The sequence below is a fragment of the Serinus canaria genome, chromosome 3 (assembly GCF_022539315.1).
Source record: "Serinus canaria isolate serCan28SL12 chromosome 3, serCan2020, whole genome shotgun sequence".
Lineage (NCBI taxonomy): Eukaryota > Metazoa > Chordata > Aves > Passeriformes > Fringillidae > Serinus > Serinus canaria.
The window spans coordinates 92,654,276-92,661,350 of NC_066316.1; the positions used below are offsets into that span (position 1 = coordinate 92,654,276).

The 7,075-nt window shown below is 43.0% G+C and overlaps 1 protein-coding gene across 3 annotated transcripts in view; it reads right to left on the minus strand.

Annotated features, from left to right (window-relative positions):
- ARHGEF10 (Rho guanine nucleotide exchange factor 10) overlaps positions 1 to 3,457 on the minus strand; it is a 108,389-nt gene extending 104,932 nt beyond the window's left edge. For all 3 annotated transcript variants that reach the window (XM_018920163.3, XM_018920153.3, XM_018920149.3), the window contains exon 1: positions 3,393 to 3,457. The gene's annotated coding sequence lies outside the window, so the exon portion shown is untranslated. The remainder of the gene's footprint in view (positions 1 to 3,392) is intronic.
- Between the last annotated feature and the right edge of the window lie 3,618 nt (positions 3,458 to 7,075).

The window sequence follows — 7,075 nt, forward strand, 5'->3', positions numbered from 1 at the left end:
TTCCAAGCATCCAAGCTTACAGCTTTTCTACTCACTAAACTACTTCTAGATTCAGAAATGAATTTACCAATATTAATTTTCCACTAACAGATGTAATAATGAGAATTGCATGGTATTAAAAGGAATGGGAGTGGGGGAAAAGTACCAGTAACAAATGCTGCTTTTAACAAAATATGATCTTAGATGTGAAAAATGCCTCCCTCTCATGTTGTCAAATAGACACAAAACGAAAGACTAATTCATATCCCTACCAATGAAACCTCATTTATCGTTTCATTATAACATACAAAATGTTCAAAAAGTAAGACCAATTGCATTCACAGTGTTTAACACTGTAACTCCAAAGGAAATTTGTCTATGGTACAACTGCCACAATAGATGTTCCACAAGAAGCATCCAAGAATAGTCCAGAAATGCACTTACAGCTCAAAAAACCATCAGGAAGCTGAACTTACAGAAAATATGTTTAAGAAATACTTTTTAGAGACCATACAACAACTCCATGGGATCCCTTCTAACATTCTAAAGTAAAACTGTAAAATAGAAATACATAAAGAAAAAAGTGAAATAGAAATCACTATACAAAAGCAGAAACAAAATTATTGTTCCATATACTGTCCCCCACCTTTAATATATAAATTAAAGAAAATAAGTACCTCACATAGCTCATTTCTCCATCACATACAAAATTGAGAACAGTGTACTACAGATGCACAAATAAACTGACTGCAGCTTTGCACAACATACAAATCTCAGTCTGAAAGTCTGAACCAAAACTGTCCTCCTTCTGGACTGAAGCTTTTGCTTCCTGGCTGCTTCAGAAATAGACAGAAGTTTATAAATTTTCTACATCAGATTCTAAACATAATTTCTAATTCATATAGAAACAGTTAATAGACTTCCTGTTTTACAAATAAGCAATGTACTACTCCCAGTTGTATTAAATTCCATTAACAATTATGAAGTTTAACAATAGCCTGTCAGGTTTGCTGTCTTCCTTCAAATGTTTATAAATTATGCAGTGACTCCTAAACAACTGAAGAATTCCTCTGTTGTTGAGATTTCTTCACAGAATTATAGAATGGTTTGGGTTGGAAGGGACCTTAAAAATCATCCAGGTTCCAACCCCCTTGCCCTGCGTGGTGCAAGGACATTTTCCACAAGACAAGGTTGCTCAGAGTCACGTCCAGCCCAGCCTGGCAAGATGAAGTTTGTTTTATAGTACTCCAGTATAGGAAAGGATTTTTGCTGTCTACTGATGAGTGAAATCCCAGCCTATCGTGCTAAGTATTAGCACAGCTCAGGGTCAAAGAGAGCTCCTCACCACAGAGGGAAGGAGGCAACCCCCTTTTCAGTACTTTAGTGTGCTCATAACTGGTCTGTCAGAGCCAATAGCACAAGACTTGTACATTTGGCTCCCACATCTCAGAGCTGCAATGCTAGACTGCACACACCCACCACGCAGCACTGGGACTCCTCTCCATATCCTGTGCCATAGCAGCTCCTGAAGGACAAACCCACAGGATGCTGCCAGGGCCTGACATTCAACAGAACATGATAGAATGCCCATTCCTCTAGTCAGTCTGCTTTCATGGTCCTTCCTCCTACCACATCCATCGCTGGGTATCAGCCACAGAAGCCCCACACACTGGAAACCCAGTACCATCACAAGATACCCACCATCACTCACACAGTAAGCCACATCTCATGTACAATGCCACAGGTAACCTAAGGAATCCATAGAATATATTATAAAAATCTTGAAATCTGACTGTAGAGCTTTGGGAAATATCAGATTTCAAGGCAGTACCTAAAGAACTACTGTTCATAACCAGATAAACACATGTAACTAGTTCATGGAATACTAAGCCCGAGGGTGAGAAGGAAAAAAAAAGAAAACGACAAGATGGATTAAACAAAGCAAGTCAGACAGATTATCAAGATCAAACAGATCACCCAAGTGAAAAGAATGAAGGGAGCATTGAAGAAAACAGCTGAACAGCCAGAACCTCTGCCTGAATAATGGGCTTGAAGCTGTAGGCACCAAATATGTCCCCACATTCAGGCAATAAACCTGTGTCTCCAGAGAGCCAACAGAAAATTTTAAAAATGTTACACTTCATTTCTACTGCAGAACAGATTGCTCACTGGAGTTCATCAAGCAGACTGAAGTCTTTAAGAAAAAAAATATTTTATTTACAATAAAAATAGCCACAAACTAATAGCCACAAACAGATCTCACTGATTTAGCATGAAACAGTTTTTAAGCAATATTTTTCATTTCCTGACTCATGAAAAAAAGACCCCAACCCTACACCTTTTTATGCTAACAGTTAAACTGCAAGACTGAAACAAAAAGATGCTTTTTACATTTTGATTAAACAACTTAAAACCTGCTAGCTCAGGATAAAGCCATGGACTTAGGATCTTTGGGAAAGAAAGGAGAAAAAAAAAAGGAAGAAAAAGAAAGAAAGATTGAAGAAATATGTAAATGAAAGATGACAGAATTTAGGATGGATAAAATTGTTTTGGCCAAAAATACAAGCAACACCTAAAAATCTTTAAAATAAGCCTTTGCTGTGGTCAAATTATTAGGAACTGCCTTTCCCAGCGCTTGGTACTGCCTCCTGACACAGCTTGCTCACTCACTCGTCCAGTGCATGACTGGGCAATCTTTTAAAGCTCTTCTTAGTTTACCCTGTAAGCGCAGGGCATCTTGCAAAAGCAACTACATGGTCTGGGATCACCACAAACAACTATGTCACTTCTCCAATAGCTGCACCGTTAATTACAAAGAAACCAAGGGAAAAAAATACATAAAAGCACTGTGTTATTGTGAATAGGTATTTTTCCCCTGTGTCAAGACAACCAGTTTGATTACAGATGCCAACTAAAAAACTGGTCGACACCAGAGTTGAAGAACGGGGAAGGAAAGGAACTCCAGCTCCCACGGGAGTTCTATTTTTATTTTCCAAAGCCATGTCCGTAGGTGATGGAGAGGGGAGCGAAGGTGGAGCCGGCGCCTCCCCACACCGCGGAGCACGAAGCAGCGCACACGCGAGAACCCCCCCGCGAAAACCTCGCAGAAGAAACTTCACCACAGTTCAGCAGCGAGAAGTTTGGCCAAGGCATTTTACGTCCACCTCGCATCCTCTCTTCAGTGACCCACCTCGCACGGGCAAAACCTTTTTAATGACAAAATCACACCATGCCTGTCGCCCTCCTGCCCGGCGGCCGTGTCCAGCGGCTGCCGCCCCGGGCCCCCGCAGCCCCGGCGAGGCAGCCCCCGCCCCTGAAGGGCTTCTCCGCACCAAACATCGAGCCCACCCTCCGAGGACCAAACTTTCTGTGACAACACCAGAGTAAGAGCCCGCCGCGAAGCGAACACCCACCTCCTCCGCCGCGGCCGGAGCCGCCGCCAAACGCTCCGAGGCGGCCGCCGCCCGGCACGGCCCGCTCCGGCCCGCTCCGCCGGGGCCCCGGCGGCTGCCCGGCTGCCCGGACACGTCACTCAGCCCGCCGCGGAGCTCGCACTGGCCGCCGGGCGGAGCTCCTGAGCGCCGGCGGGAGCCGCCCGGCCCGGCCCCGCCTCGCTGCGGCCGCCGCTGCCGTCACCGCCTCCCGGGGCCGCCGCTCCCGGCGCCCGCCCCCGCGAGGCCCGGTCGGATCCCAGTTGGCCCCGCCGGTCGGGCGGGTCGGGCCGGGGCGGGGCGGGCACCTCGTGTTCCCCGGAGCCCGCCGCATTCCTGCCGCCGCACGTGACACGCCCCGGGGCGGGAGCACATCCCACCGCTCGCCCCGAGGCCCTGCGGGCGGGGCAGCCCCGCGAGGCTCCGGTGCACGGGCGGAGAGCGGAGCTGCCTGGCTGCAGACACCGGGAGGGCAGGCGGGCCCGGGGCTAAACAATTCGGCACACTCAGCCTCAGGCTCACGAATAGCCCCTGAACACGCCAGGGTACAAACGGGGACACGGCGCTATTTTGGATTTTAATTTCATTTATATCCAGAAATCCAGTAATAGTTTTCAAATTAAATGCTATCTAGAGACGCTGGCACATCATGCCGATTTTTTTTTCTTTTTGCGTGACAGTCCTCGCAGTGAGCATCTCTGCAGACCAGCACTGACCAAGCCAACCACACAGGTGCCCAAAGCCCGTGCCACTCAAGGATGGAACGCTTGTCCTGAGAGTAACACCAACCACTTGTACACTCAGGACTGACCATGCCACTCAGTTAAAATATAGAAAACCTTTACAAGATGCAATCATTTTGCAAATGTGTACCTCACAATATATACATGTACACATCTGTCACACTTCTACAAAAAGAAATGCTCTTAAGTACGTTATAAATTCTTAAATAAATTATAAGTCATTACAACTATTTAATGTTATTAAGTATTATCTGAAGTCTTTGGACCACTTTTAAGAATGAAGTCTTGGAATTAAATGCTGTTCAAAGATCCACGCGTCATCCAGCGGTGATCCCTGCCTATTTAAGTAAACTCATTCTACTATTTACTCAGTAAATAGTAAATTCATTATCATTACAGGAAATCATTACTAGAAAATGGTGGCATTTGACATTTGATTAATCTGCCTTTTCCCTACATTTTCCCTTTGTCTGTAGTTTTACTCACAGATTCACAATTTTCCAAGTCTTTGTGTGGGTTCATACAGACTAAATCACAAAGTTTTTTAAATTATTCCTTTCAAAAATGTTTCCATTTTCACAAAGTTATTTCTTTTAAATGCAGTTCATCATGGCATTGACTCAAAATAGCTTTCATATAGATCTAATTGTCTTATTTGCTACATAAGAAAGCAAACAAGACACTTGGGCCGTATGTCAAAGGCCAGGAGTACCATTATGGTGTTCAGTTCATATATGAGACCTCTCAGTTCCATCAGAGACCGTTCTATCCTGTTGTTTCCGTGATTTTTAAAATATGCTGCATTTCACTCACACCAAGCTATCATTTCAGGAGCTGAATTGTAGGGAATCCATCTTGTGCAAACTGTTTAATAAGTACTTATCATTAGAGGCCACTTCACAAAACAGACACATACCTAGACCAAGTACAACTAGCTTGATTCTGTAATTAAAAATACCATTTACTAGCAACATCCTTCTCCTTTTGACACCTATCTCACAATTTACGTGCATTAAATCCTCCCTTTCATAAATACCTTTCACAGATTCTTATCTTTCACAATTATCCTAGACAAAATTGAAATCCTTCTTTAAGACTTTTTGTGAACCCTTTTGATCTTTGACTACTCCTTCTTTTGATTCTGGTGACCATACATATATTCCAATAAAAGGTTGCTGTGGAAACCTTGTTGGATAAATCCAACAATAGCAGATCTACTTATAAAAACTAACTTTCAAAATAACTTGCACTTTCCTACTGTTTTATGAGGCAATAGCCTATTAGTAGTAATAATTAGCGCCCTAATCATTGCAATCACAAATTCATTATTTATCCACCCATAATTAGTTCTAGATGTTAGAGATAACTGCTGTCTCCACTGTTACCATGATGCTTCTTATAACCAGATTTTAAGTAGTTGAGGTTTAAATTGGTTTTACTGGTGATACATGCATGAGACCTCACCAAAATTTACCTGCTCTCATTTCTGATTCCTGAGGCTTCCACAAAGATACTTTGCCTCCAAGCTGCTGCACGTAGGTCATCTACCCCACACATCTTCACCATCCACCTACTCCAGCTCATGTACCCGGCATCTTCAGGACACCATCAGCCCTGGCCAGCATCCTGACTCCCTGTGACACAGTGTCATGATGGTGGGATGCCTTTTTTCTCACTCCTTGGAAATTGGCATGGTTGAATGTATACCTAAATTTATGACACCTAAAGACATCATTCCAATAGCTTGCTTTCCAAAATACTGCATGAAATGAACAAAACAACTAAAACTTAGGTTATCAAGTTCCCCAGCAAAGCCTACTTTTTTTCAGATTCTTCTGTTTAACAGTTGATGTGGCTGGCACTTTTTCCTAGGGAGTATCCATCCACTGGAAATTCTGTTGTTCCTAACTGTGTCCCCCATGAAGGCAGTGTGTCATCAGTTTACTGTAATCCCTCAGAAATCACTCCAAGCCAGGACTTCCAATGAGTTTGCTTAACTTGAGCATCTGCAGAACAAATGCTGAAGCCTTGCAAAGTTACAGGTCCCCTCTACTTTTCTTACCAAACCAGACTGAGACTGAGTGACAGTATTTTTTTTATTTATATATAGAATACATACAATATAGTATATATTTTAAAAAATAAAAGCAAACCACAGTTTTCCTAAATTCAGACTATTATATCAAAACTAACATTTGGGTTTATAAAAACATTGCTTATTCATATTCTGCTTTGATGCCTACTGCTGACTCATCTTCCACATCTTCCTGAAGCACCAGCACCACTACTGGGAGACAGTTCCTCAGTTCTGAGCACACCAGTACAGTTTAACCTGACAATTTAATTTTATAATATTGTGATCTTTTACCAGCACTAGAACATCTTTCATTAATGCATTTCATTTAACTTCTTTCCTTCTTTTACATGGAGTATTTGCAAGTCAAATTCTCAGACTGCCGATGCAGACAGACTAGGTATAAATTTTCCTATATTTTAATATTTTTCAAGAGCAAAGCCCTTGTGTTACATCATCTCCTTGTTGTCATGGGTGGAACATAAGTGATAGTACAGCTGATGCAAGAACTTCTTGTGATGGGTTGACCTTGGCCAGCAACCAGACCCTCACCCAGTTACTCTCTCATTCCCCCTTGTCAGCAGGACTGGGGGAGAAAATAATATGGAAATCTTGTAGGTCAAAATGAAGACAAGAAGATCCCTTAGCAACTACTGTCATGGGCCAAACAGACTCAGCTTGGGGAAATTTTATTTTTTGTCAATTAAAATTAAAAATGAGATGGTAACAGAGACAAAACTAAAAAGACCCTCCCCTCTCTGTTCTTCCTTTGCACCAGGCTCAACATCACTGTATTCCCATCTCCTTTGCCTCCTCCACCCGGAGGGGCACAGTGGGATGGGAACCCA